We start from the raw sequence: 13,422 nt of genomic DNA on the forward strand, positions 1-13,422 counted from the left end.
TGGCTGGATTACAGTTTGGTTTTTATACATTTTAGAGACAAGGGTTATGGGTAAGGCCATCAATCAATGTGTGGGAGGCATACATTGGTTTGGCCTAAAAAGGAGGGCCATCTTGAAGCGGGGGTTTACAGGTTATAGGTGGGTTTAAAGATTCTTTAGATTGTAATTGGCTAAAGACATGAAGCTTTGTCTAAAGACTGGAATGTTTTAACATAAACTGTTTACCAGAGATAAGCCACCATTTTGTTGCAAATTGAGGGCCTGCAGGTTTGTCTTGCATACTCTTAGGCCTGTTAATGGGTTACAAAGGAAGTCTCCAAGAAGGGAGGGGGGCATGATAAGGCCTGTCTGACCTCCCTCCTCCTGGCTGGCAACTTTGCCCTTGAACATTCCTCTGGCCACGAGGGGGTCCATTCAGTCAGCAGGTAGGGGTTGAGCATTTTAGTTCACAGTGTTTTGTTTTGGCAGCCCAAGCTGCCAGACTAAGACACCTCTATTACTGGGACGTGCACTATTCTAGAGGGGGCTGCTCTGCAGGTGTGAAGCCTAGAGTGAGGACAATAAAGATGTCATGCCGAATCTGTAATCAACCCTCAGTGACATGCAACATGAGCGAGAAATAGACTTGTGCTGTTTGGAGCCACTGAGATCTGGGCTTGTTTGTCACTGCAGCACAACTGAGCCCATCCTGACTTTTAAGCATTATAATTTGTGAACATTAGTATAATTTTTAAATATTATATTATTGCAGAATTAAATGAACACATTTTACCTTGACATAGAAAATTTGCCATCCTCCTTTGCAAGCCTCATCTCCAACCCCTTCCCACAGGGACCCTCTGCTGCAGCCTCGCCAGCCAAACCATTTCCGTTCCCTACGGTCATGCCTGCACACTCTTGCCTCCTTGCCTTTGCCCAAGCACTTCCCTCCACCTGGAACGCCCTTTCCCAGAAGCCTGCCAGGGTGCTCTTTCCAAAGCATAGATCTGTGTTCTTGGAGGAAATGCCTAGAGGAGATCATTCTCAAGCTGTTATCAGTGCTTTGTTTTCACGGATGATGGCCATATTTAACAAGTGCTACCAACAATAGAGAGCAAGGTAGGTAATGAGGGCTAGTCTTGTGGTCCAGACAGGAGCTCGGAGATCAGAGAGTGCCTGTGGCGCTGCAGGGGCTGCAGAAGTCAGGGGCCTCGGGCAGTGGCTTCAAGGAAGAGGTGATTGGCAGGATGCAGGCAGCGGGCCCCAAAGAGCAGGTAGGGTTCCCAAAGGGGGCATGTTCCCTATTGTTTTAGGAAGGTTATAGACAGTTTTTGAAACAATTTAAAGTTACAGTTTTAAATTACTGAGTAATGCACACAGTAACTCTAACCAGCGCACCAAACCCCTCTTCTTACGAGATGGCGACACAGCAGAGGCGTGAAGAGGGCTGGCCATGGGACCAGGCTGCTTGGCTTCGAGTCCCACCTCCCCCACTAACCAGCTGAGCCACTTGGGGCAAGCTGCATGCCTTTTCTGTGCCTCAGTTTCCCAGTTAAAGTGGGGCTGACAAGAGTGCCTCTGCTCTCCTTTATGACAAATAATTGAGATAGATTAGAAGCGCAATATGCACACTTCGCTGCAACAAAACATTAGTTCTGGACGTCGATGACCATTTTTTATGTGACAAACTGACAACTACTGGTGTCAGAGAAGGCAGTTAAAATCTGCTCTCTCCACCTACGGACATATGGCTTTGGCATTTGCAATGCCGGTTAATATCAAAGTTTAAAAAGAAAATTGCCTTTTGATGAAGGATTTTGTCTTCATTTTATACATAAATGATATTAAACTGTATCCTATTACAGACTAGTCACAATCAGTTCCATTCTTCTCAGTGAGGAATGTATTTTTAAATAATATCTGTCACTCAGACCACTTTTACCTGCACTTTATTTTCATTTAAACTTTTTAAAAAATTAAATTTAATAATACTGCTGTCGTTGCTTCATGTTTGTTTTTACAGTGATAGACATGATTTTTTGACAAAGATGCTGAAGCAGTCCAATGGGATAAGAAGTTTTTTTGTTTTTGTTTTTGTTTTTTTTGAGACAGAGTCTCACTTTGTTGCCCAGGCTAGAGTGAGTGCCATGGCGTCAGCCTAGCTCACAGCAACCTCAAACTCCTGGGCTCAAGCAATCCTGCTCCCTCAGCCTCCCGAGTAGCTGGGACTACAGGCATACGCCACCATGCCCGGCTAATTTTTTCTATATATATTAGTTGGCCAATTAATTTCTTTCTATTTATAGTAGAGACGGGGTCTCGCTCTTGCTCAGGTTGGTTTTGAACTCCTGACCTTGAGCAATCCGCCCTTCTCGGCCTCCCAGAGTGCTAGGATTACAGGTGTGAGCCACCGCGCCCAGCCAAGTTTTTTTTTTTTTTTTAAAAAAAAACTAAATTATGTTGGAATAACTGAGTATTTATGTCAGGAAAAAAGATAACCTCATCCTCACCTCATACCCTACCCCAAAACTCATTTGAGATATGAAGACACCTTCATGACTTGGGATAAGAAAAATCTTCTTAGGTCACAAAAAGCAGTAACCATAAAAATAAAAAAAGGACAAATTGGACTTCATCAAAACCTAACACTTTGGTTCCTCAAAAGACACTGTTAAGAACACTAACAGACAATCCACAGACTGGGTAAAAATATTTGCAAACATCTATTTGGCAAAGGACTGATATGTAAGATATATAAAGAACATATACAATTCAGTAATAAAATAACAACCAAATTTAAAAATGAGTGAAAGACTGGAACAGATACCCCACAAAAGAAGATATACGAATCCCATGAAAAATATTCAACATGAATAATCAGGGAAATGCAAACTAAAGCCACAATGAGGCACCAATACATACCTGCCACAATGGCTAAAATTTAAGACTGACAATACCAAATGTCGACAAGGTCGTGGGGCAACATACATAGTTGGTAGGAGTGTAAAATGGTAAATCTACTTTGGATGTTTCTTTTATTTATTTATTTTTTTTCACAAATAGGACACTTTATTTGTCATTATTAAAAGTCTGAATTTTAAATGGATTCTTGGACTGGTGGTTCATATCCATCAGCTCGTTCAACTTTAGCACCTGTCTCGTCACCAGTAGCTTTTCCAGAACTACTGCCTTCACCATGAAGCTCCATGAGTTCTCCCAATTCAAACTTGGGCTTCTTCAGCATTTTTACTTTTCTAACGAAGACAGCATGGAGAGGATAAATGGATTGGCAAGCCGTTTCTATGTCTTTTCCAATGCTGTCCAGAATCAATTTATTGACTACTTCTTTCAAGTCATTTGTTTGCACCTCCCTGGTCATGATTTCCATCATCTTCCTCCGGATTTGGTGGACCTGTTGGTGCTGAGCATAAGAGGTCTTCCGTATCTGATTGTTGCGTTTTTTAGTAAAACCAACACAGAACAGACGAAGCAAATAACCATCGCTAGTCTTGACATCAACGTGAGCTTCGATCGTAGTCTGCCATTTTTTAACCATGGAACACATTTTGTCACGGGTAAGGCCCATGCCATGAAAATCAGTCAATCCGTTTTTGCCCTGAACATCTTCAGTAATCAGCTTGAATTTTCTAAATGCAACTTCATCATTTTGCAGATCAGCAAGGCTCACTTCACACGACCCTTGAGGCCATCGGAGGCAATTTTCGTTCCTTGAGTCCTGGTGACTAGTGTTTTCCCAATATTTCTTATATTGAACATAGCAGGTGTCTTCACATCATACCAATCTTTTTTTTTTTTTTTTTTGAGACAGAGTCTTGCTTTGTTGCCTAGGCTAGAGTGAGTGCCGTGGCGTCAGCCTAGCTCACAGCAACCTCAAACTCCTGGGCTTAAGCGATCCTTCTGTCTCAGCCTCCCAAGTAGCTGGGACTACAGGCATGAGCCACCATGCCCGGCTAATTTTTTCTATATATATTAGTTGGCCAATTAGTTTCTTTCTATTTATAGTAGAGACGGGGTCTCGCTCTTGCTCAGGCTGGTTTCGAACTCCCGACCTTGAGCGATCCACCCGCCTCGGCCTCCCAGAGAGCTAGGATTACAGGCGTGAGCCACAGCGCCCGGCCTCATACCAATCTTTTTTAGAAAATGGATCAACCACTTTCTTCTTGGCTCCCTTTTTGCCGCCTTTCGTAAGATGCTTGTTCTTGCCGACCGCCATGGTGCTGCTCAGGGAGCCAAAAGGGTGGATGTTTCTCTTAAACTATGACCCAGCAATTCTACTCCTAGGTATTTACTCAAGAAAAATAAAAACACATATTCACAAAGAGATTTGTTTGTAGTATCTTTATTCATAATAGCCCCAAACTGGAAACAGCTCAGGTGTCCACCAGTAGAATGAATAGACTAAAAACGGTAGTCATACAACAGCACACAACTCCACAACGAACAAATTACTGACGTGTGCAATGACATGGCTGGACCTCAAAAACATCGTCCCTAGTGAAAGCAGGCACGCACAAAAGAGCACATCTTGTTTTTTGTTTTTTTTTTTTTTTTTTTTTTGAGACAGAGTCTCGCTTTGTTGCCCAGGCTAGAGTGAGTGCCATGGCGTCAGCCTAGCTCACAGCAACCTCAAACTCCTGGGCTCAAGTGATCCTTCTGCCTCAGCCTCCCGGGTAGCTGGGACTACAGGCATGCGCCACCATGCCCGGCTAATTTTTTTTTTATATATATATCAGTTGGCCAATTAATTTCTTTCTATTTATAGTAGAGACGGGGTCTCACTCTTGCTCAAGCTGGTTTCGAACTCCTGACCTTGAGCAATCCGCCCGCCTCGGCCTCCCAAGAGCTAGGATTACAGGCGTGAGCCACAGCGCCCGGCCAAAAGAGCACATCTTGTATGATTCCATCTATATGGAATTCTAGACAAAACTAACCTATGCTGGACAAAATCAGAGGTATGGTTGCCTGGGGCTGGGGAGAGGTGTGGTGTGGGGACTGACTGAGCATGCGGGAACTTTCTGGGGTGATGGCAATTTCTGTATCTTGGTAGAAGTCTGGTGTAAGCATTTGATGTATACTTAAGACGTGTGCATTTCAGTGTATGTGAATTTTACAGCAAAAACACCCTTTGAATTTTGAACTCTAGCTAATAATATGCATTCTGAAGCATTTAGGGGAAGTGTTCTGAGATCTGTAATTTGCTTTGAAATGCACCCAAAAGGAGCTGGATTGATGATGGATAGAGGGATGGAAAGATGGAGCAGTATGTGATGACTCTAGTACAGGAAACGTTAATGGTAGAATCTAGGTGGTGGCTATACGAGTGTTCACTGTAGCATTTTCAACTTTGCAGTATGCTTGAAATTTTTTATAATAAAATGTTAAAAAAAAAACAAACTCAACTACATTGAAGGTATTTGTTTCTAGCATTGTCTTTTTAATTTGGGCTAGTGACACTACTGATATGATTTTTCCATTTACAGTTATGATGTTATGCTTCCTTTTAAAAGTAATTCGCTTAGATAAGAAGTGCACTCCATTTAAGAAAGACAGTAAGGGCCAGGCCCGGTGGCTCACGCCTGTAATCCTAGCTCTCTGGGAGGCCGAGGTGGGTGGATTGCTCGAGGTCAGGAGTTCCTGAGCAAGAGCGAGACCCCGTCTCTACTATAAATAGAAAGAAATTAATTGGCCAACTAATATATGTAGAAAAAATAAGCCGAGCATGGTGGCGCATGCCTGTAGTCCCAGCTACTCGGGAGGCTGAGGCAGGAGGATCGCTTGAGCCCAGGAGTTTGAGGTTGCTGTGAGCTAGGCTGATGCCATGGCACTCACTCTAGCCTGGGCAACAAAGTGAGACTCTGTCTCAAAAATAATAATAATAATAAAAAAAAGAAAGTAAGTAAATATCGTAATAGCATAGATGGCCGTGGATACAGCAATGCTCGCGAAGGCAACGCATGCCGGGGAAGGCACAGCTCAGCAGCCCCCAGCAAGCGGCACCCCCCTCCCGCCTGTGAGGAGAAAGGCCGCACGTCCCTGCCTGGGAACACGGTTGGACGGATCCAACTGGGGCAGGCAGCGGGGAGACAGTCTAAGTCCCCACCAGCTTCGATGGGGAGTGAGAAGGCAGAGAGCGAGCCAGTACTCAGCACCCACACAGACACTCGGCTATTTCTGCTTCTCCAGCACGTCCTCCTAGTGAGAAGCGCAATGCCCACCCTCAGCGGGGGTGGATGGGCCTGGCGCCCCGGGCTCCAGGGCTCTGGGATGCAGCGTCTATTTTCTCAAGTGCGTCTGCACTGGGGAGTTTGCTTCCTTTAACATCCCAGATCTTCCAGAGGCCTGGGCAGAGAACCAAGAACCCTCCACTTTCCACAGCAAAGACAGACAGATCTAATTCATTAAAACTCTTCTCCCCAGTCAGAGGGCAACGAGAGGGGAAAGGAGAGAAGAAGCTTCTCAGCAGAAGGAAGAGCATGTGCAAAGGCCCTGCGGCAGGAGGGACTGTGGAGAGGACGAGGTTGAAGGAGTATCTTAGAGGTTGTAGCACAGACACTGAGAGGGCCTGGTTTAAGATGCGGGACCCTTATAGGTCATAAGGATTTTCATTTTCTCAAGAACAATGGCCAGCCATTGAAGGTTTTAAGGAGGAGGAACACATCGGTCAGGTTAGTGTATTAAAATACACTCAGGCCAGGCGAGGTAGCTCATGTCTGTAATCTAGCACTCTGGAACGCTGAGGCGGGCAGATAGCTCGAAGTCAGGAGTTCAAAACCAGCCTGAGCAAGAGTGAGACCCCGTCTCTACTATAAATAGAAAGAAATTAATTGGCCAACTAATATATAGAAAAAATTAGCCGGGCATGGTGGCACATGCCTGTAGTCCCAGCTACTCGGGAGGCTGAGGCAGCAGGATCGCTTGAGTCCAGGAGTTTGAGGTTGCTGTGAGCTAGGCTGATGCCATGACACTCACTCTAGCCTGGGCAACAGAGTGAGACTCTGTCTCAAAAAAAGAAAAAGAAATACACTCATTTCGGGGCTGCACGTGGAGAACAGATTTGAGGGGGCTGCCCGAGATGAAGGCTGTAGGGCTACAGCAGTTGTCCCACAGAGACGAGAGTAGCTGTGGCCACCGTGACGGAGCTGGAGATGGGAAGAAGCGGATGGCTTCAAGAGCTGTTTTGGAGCTGTGTCCACAGGCCTTGGGTGACAGCCACGGAGGGAGAGGGAGGGGCTCAGGACAAGTCCTAGCATGAGCAACTGAGGGATGCTGGTGCCATTCACAGAGACTCTGGAGGAAGACGAGGGATTTGGTGGCAGGTGGAACGGACGGGCGGCTGGCGTGATTTGGTTTTGGACACGATGATCTGGAAGAGCCCTTGCACCACACTGGAAAAGCTGAGCTGGCAGTGGGTACGCAGTCTGCAGCTCGGAGCAGAGTGGATCTGAAGCCCGGATGTGAAAACTGTCCACACGCGGGTGGCGATGGATACCCTGGCATGGGAGAGGTCACCAGAGAGAGTCTGCAGAAGAGAAGGGAGGCTCCTGGGACAGCATCGAGAGGAAGCCCAAAGTTAATAACTGGGTAAAGGACGCTGTGTCTTGCAGAGGCTGGTGAGGCAGAAGAAAGCCCAAGGATATGTGGAAACAGGAAAACCAAGAGAAGAGGAGGTGTCAGGGGCAAAGGTAAAGCTTTAATAATGTCCGTTAGATTCAGCAACATGGTCACCGATCAGCTCGGTGAGAGACGCTTTCGTAGAACGAGGTAGGAAGCTAGGTAGGTTAAGAGAAGGAGTGAGTAAGAGTGTAAGGAAATGGAGATGAGCACAGTGAACTTCTTGGAGAAGCTGGTTACGAAGGGAGGAAAGAAAAAGGACAGGCACCGGACGTGGCACAGCAGCCTGGGCGCATGAGCAGGACGCAGCCCAGCAGGCCAGGCGAGCACGGAAGAGGAAGGCTGCCGGCTGACCACGCAGGACCAGGTGGGGCTGGGACCCAAGTTCAGGCCGGGGGACTGGCTGAACGTGTCACAGGAGAATGGTGTGTGCAGATGCGGGAAGATGAGGGAGCGCCTATCTGATGACTGCAGGTTTCCCTGGAGGAAGTCAGCGAGGTCAGCTGAGAACGGAGAGAAATGGAAAGTCACAGGATGGAGGGATGGGTGGCAGGCTAGACCCAGCCACTGGAGAGAGTGAGAGAGCAGACTGGCCAAAGTCACACGGCATGTGCAAAGGCCTTGTGGCAGGAGGGACTGCGGACAGGACGAAAGGCTGAAAGGCCACACTAGAGGCCAGCGCACAGAAACTCAGAGCCCGGCCGAGATGAGGTCTGCCATACTGGGATGTGCTAGTCAGGATCGAATAGGCAATGACAAGGAAATGAATGAAGCGTGAGCCCCCCGACTGTTAAGTAAAGGCTTATTTCTCACTTATGCAGTCTCAAAGAGTTTAGGTGGCCTTCCTCGTTCGTGTAGCGCACTGTCTGGATATCTTGGATATCTTGGATATCTGCAGCAGGGTAGCAGCTGGGGATCGCTCAAGATGCTTCTAAGGGCCAGGCCTGAAGGCGGCTTTCCTCACTGTCACCACATGATATTGGCCAGACTCAACCACATGGCACCAGCCTCATTACTAGGGAGGCTCCTTATAACTCGCTACATGCCCAGGAGTTTCCTATATGCTATAGGAATTGCCTTTCTAAATGCTCAGGAAGAAATCGGGCGGTGGGCAGATGCCACCATCTCTGCCACGACCCACCCTTCTGTTTGCCAAACCATCAATTTTTCTTCTTCCTCAGGGCACACACTCACCGTCTCCTCGAGGGACACCATCCAAAGTCCCATCCAGTCCCTGCATCTGGCTCAAAGCCCAGGATCTCTGGTGATGCGCCGTAGTCTCTTCACATAAAACATGGCTCTTCTCGGGCCAGCTAGCCACAAACTAAACAGACAAGTAAGCTGGCCCCTGGGTCCCGTCCCATAGAAAGGGACAGCACAGCAGGGGAGACCCCTTCAGCAGGCTCTGGTGCTGCCTTCCTGGTGACACTTTCCACTCTGCTCTTCTCTCTGGGGAGTTCTCCCTTTTCCGCGACCCTCCTTGGCCACAGCTGAAATGGGGCTGGCAGAGCACGCCCTCCTTGGGGGCTGCAGACGGTGTCCACTGCTCATGGACGATGGAGGCCCAAAGGGTGTTTTCTCGCTGAAACTGCCAAGGACTTTTATTGTTGGGGTGGGGGCGTGCTCATGGAGCCTTGGCAACACCGTTCTTCACAGCTGGCGCTTAACCTACTTGTTTCCCGTCAGCCTCACCCGCCAGGAGCCACACTCGCCCGGAGTCTTCCTGGACACACTTCTGGAGCCTAATTTGCTTTGCTTGTTCAACCTCTGTACCTCTCCCCTTCCAGGCGACGGCCCTCTTGGCGCTATTTGGAAAATAAACAGCAGGCACACCTTTAACCTCATGCTCATCCTCAGTAGCTTTATTTATCCAAGGGCGAAGTTTCACTGGGCCTTTGTTGCCCACGAGTCTTAGATCTTTTGGTTTGTTTGTTTTTTTGATAATTTCCACACACAGCATTGACTATCTCATTTCTTTCTGTTTAGGGTGTAGAGGACTTTTCAACCGTGGAAGGCCCTGATTACTGGACTTTATTTCCGTTCATTACTGCTCCAATCCCAGGTAATTCTCTCCTGAGCTCACCCCTTCCCTGTGAATCCTCCACACGCGCAGCAGCCAACAGTAGCCAGCGGAGACGCCTAGTTCCCGCTTCCCGACCTCCTTCCCTTCGGCTGTCAGCCTGGAAAACACACAACAGGCACCTCCCAGGTTAGCACAGGTGATAGTTTTATCAAACATTCTGCTGGCCGGGCACGGTGGCTCTAGCCTGTAATCCTAGCACTCTGGGAGGCTGAGGCGGCAGATCACTCGAAGTCAGGAGTTCAAAACCAGCCTGAGCAAGAGCGAGACCCCGTCTCTACTATAAATAGTAAGAAATTAATTGGCCAACTAATATATATAGAAAAAATTAGCGGCACATGCCTGTAGTCCCAGCTATTTGGGAGGCTGAGGCAGTAGGATGGCTTGAGCCCAGGAGTTTGAGGTTGCTGTGAGCCTGGCTGACGCCACAGCACTCACTCTAGCCTGGGCAACAAAGCAAGACTCTGTCTCAGGAAAAAAAAACAAAACATTCCGCTAATGCGTAACACACATCTCCAAGTTTCTTTACTTCTGCCCAGCTGCTAAGCCACTGTCACCACAGGTGAGTAACTCAGTCTCTGGGCTGGTTTCCTCACCAGCAAAATGAAGATAACAGAACCACCTACTTCACTGGGCCACTATGGAATTAAGTAGGATAATGTATGCACAGCGCTAACCCAATGTCTGGTCTGGAATAAGTGCTTAGTAAATGTTGTTTCTGCTGCTGTTCAAATAGCTCAGGAAGAATCATGCATGTCCATATGAGATTGCTACACTAAGTTCATAGAGTGTGATATACTAAGCAGCTACCTTTTTAAAGAAAATTCGAATGAGAGGCTCACCTGTTCAGGGGACAAGATACTCACTCATATTGACCAGTCAGTGATCGATCTTTCTTTTTTTGGCTGTTGACAAAATGCTTTATTGTTGCTAAACAGGATATATTTTCAAATTGCAACACAATATTTATAGATAATGAAATATAAAAAAGGTCACTTACGTGATTGACATTTACAAAACAGTCTTGAGAATTACAGTGTGATGAATTTTTTTTATTTCAAAGTATTACAGGAATACAGATATTTTTGGTTACATGAACCGCTTTTATAATGCTTGAGACACGGTTTAAGCATGCCCATCACCCAGATGGTGTTCGCTGTACCATTAGATAGGTTTTCACTGATCCTGTCCTCCCCGCCACCCCCGTGATCTTTATCCCTATACAAATATCTACATGGAAAGAAAGCCCAGTTACCATCTGCACCAGTCACCACTTGCTATGACAATGCTGCGTAACAAATTACCCCCCAAAATTTGGGGGTGTAAAATACTAAGCATTTCTTTAGCTCAAGAGTCTGTGGGCTGGCAGTTTGAACTGGACTCGGCTGGATAATTCTTCTGGTCTCCACTAGGCTCAGCTGTCAGCTGACTTTGGCTGATGTGACTGGGGTGACTTGGGCACGTGTCTATCATCCTCCAGGAGTCTAACCTGGGCAGGTTTTCCGGTGGTGGCAGAGGTCCAAGAGCGAGGGCAAGTGCTCTTCAGGGCTCTGCTTGCTTCATAATTGCTGATGTCTCATGGGCCAAAGCAAGGCCCTTGGCAGACCCCAGAGTCAGAGCAGAGGGCCCTGCAGAGCTACACAGCAGAGAGTGAACACAGGGGTTAACAATCTCAGGGATCATCATAAAATTGATTGCCAATGGTGAATTCAGAACACAAGAGTTATTTGTATGATATTAAAAGTAGGTGTCTCGGCCAGGCGCGGTGGCTCATGCTTGTAATCCTAGCACTAGGGGAGGCCGAGGCGGGAGGATCGTTTGAGCTCAGGAGTTCGAGACCAGCCTGAGCAAGAATGAGACCCCCCTCTCTACTAAAAATAGAAAGAAAATTAATTGGCCAACTAAAATATATAGGAAAAATTATCCGGTCATGGTGGTGTATGCCTATAGTCCCAGCTACTCGGGAGGCTGAGGCAGAAGGATCATTTGAGCCTAGGAGTTTGAGGTTGGTGTGAGCTAGGCTGACGCCACGGCACTCTAGCTGGGGCAACAGAGTGAGACTCTGCCTGAAAAAAAAAAAAAAGTAGGTGTCTCTGAGCTCGGGGGGCTGATGTCCTCATTCCTACCATAGGATAGACCGGCCACACAAGGCGAGATGTTCTATTGCCTGCTCCCAAGAGGTCGAGGCCTGAGATATGTGGACAAGTCCTCACCTGCCTTCCATTCACTTACCCCTTCTTCAGAGGTCCCCTGGGCATGAGCTGTAGCTCGTTGATCTCTGTACCTTGTGTCAGGCACCATGCACGTAGTGCTAGTGCAGAGCTCTGCTGGCAATCAATGAAATAAAGCATGGGAGAATAGACAGCGAGTTCCTCAAGGACAGACAAGATGCATGCTTCTCGATCCCCAGCATCTCATGAAGACCGTTCCTGTGTATCTTCCAAATTAGGTTTCTGAGCTTCACTTTTCCTGTTTGGACCAAACTGACTACCTGTTTCTACTTGTGATGGAAGCCAACTATCTAATGCAACATCTACTAAAACCTTCTCACCTCTGCGCAATGCTGCTGAGGGAATGGGAGCCAAGACAAACAGGCGAGGACAGGCCCTGCTCACAGGGGCCTGGCCTCAGGGCCTTGGAGCCAGTGGGTGCGATGGAGGTTGCGTAGCTCATCTTGGGATCCTGGCGTGAGGTTCACTTGGGCTTCCTGATAGACACGCCCAACTCTCTGAGCCAGCCTCCCACTTGGAGGGAAAAGACAGCCAGTGATGGGAAGACCCAGAAAGCATCAGAGCTCATCTATCTCTGCTGCTCAGGGTAAGGACGAAACCCTTGAGGCAGGGGAGAATTTAAGCCCTTCCCTCTGGCTCCTCTCCAAATCCAAAGGATGTCTCTCTGAACTCCAAACTGTCACCTGGAGAGCTAGGTTGCACGTGTCCTGCTTGGAGGGCTCAGGTGGCTAAGTCTGGAGCTGCTGAGGTTGTGACAGTATCTCTGTGACAGTCACAGCCCCAGGGTCCTCCAGGGAACCAAGAGAGGGTGGCTCAATCGGTGCAAGGTCTTCCATGGGCCAAGATCCAGGACGAGAAGCTGCTAGCAGACAAGGAATGATCATGGTTTTCACGTTTCCAGGCAGTGTAGCATCGGCTGCCTACGTTCGCGGGCCTTGAAGGCCCACTGCCCGGCTTTAACTTTAGTCCCACCACTTCCTGTCTGTGACTTTGAGCAAGCGACGTAATTTCACTAAGCCTCACTTTCCTCATCTGCAATAGGGGAATGATAATTTCACCCATCTCCTAGCATCGTCGTGAGGCGAGACGATAATCCACGTAGAGCTCTGGCAGCGCCAGGCACGCGGTAGACGGTCGCTGTCAGCTGTCACTGCTACCAAGGCTTACTCGGGTGCCTGGCACTATGCTGAGCTGTCCACAGGCATTCCTTCATCCGGTCCACACTGTGAAGTAGGTTCCTGTTCTCTTCTTTTTACAAATGAGAAACAGAAGCGTGGCGAGTTTGAATAACATGTCCAAGGTCACCCAGATGGTCAACGGTAGCTCCAGGATTCTAACTTAGGTCTGATTCCCAAACACCTGCTCTTAACTACTGTGCTCTGCTTCCCCTAAACATGTGTTCCAGGGCATCACTAAAAGTGAACATTTCATGAAATACTAGCTAAATAACCTGAGATCCACTGGGAAACAAAATGTACATCTTAATGTCATCATTTGCTT

The 13,422-nt window shown here is 47.6% G+C and overlaps 1 pseudogene; it reads right to left on the reverse strand.

Moving 5' to 3' along the window:
* Positions 1-2,419: 2,419 nt before the first annotated feature.
* LOC105878632 (small ribosomal subunit protein eS1-like) lies at positions 2,420-4,523 on the reverse strand (annotated as a pseudogene).
* Between the last annotated feature and the right edge of the window lie 8,899 nt (positions 4,524-13,422).

This window comes from Microcebus murinus, chromosome 4 (genome assembly GCF_040939455.1).
Source record: "Microcebus murinus isolate Inina chromosome 4, M.murinus_Inina_mat1.0, whole genome shotgun sequence".
NCBI classification, from domain to species: domain Eukaryota; kingdom Metazoa; phylum Chordata; class Mammalia; order Primates; family Cheirogaleidae; genus Microcebus; species Microcebus murinus.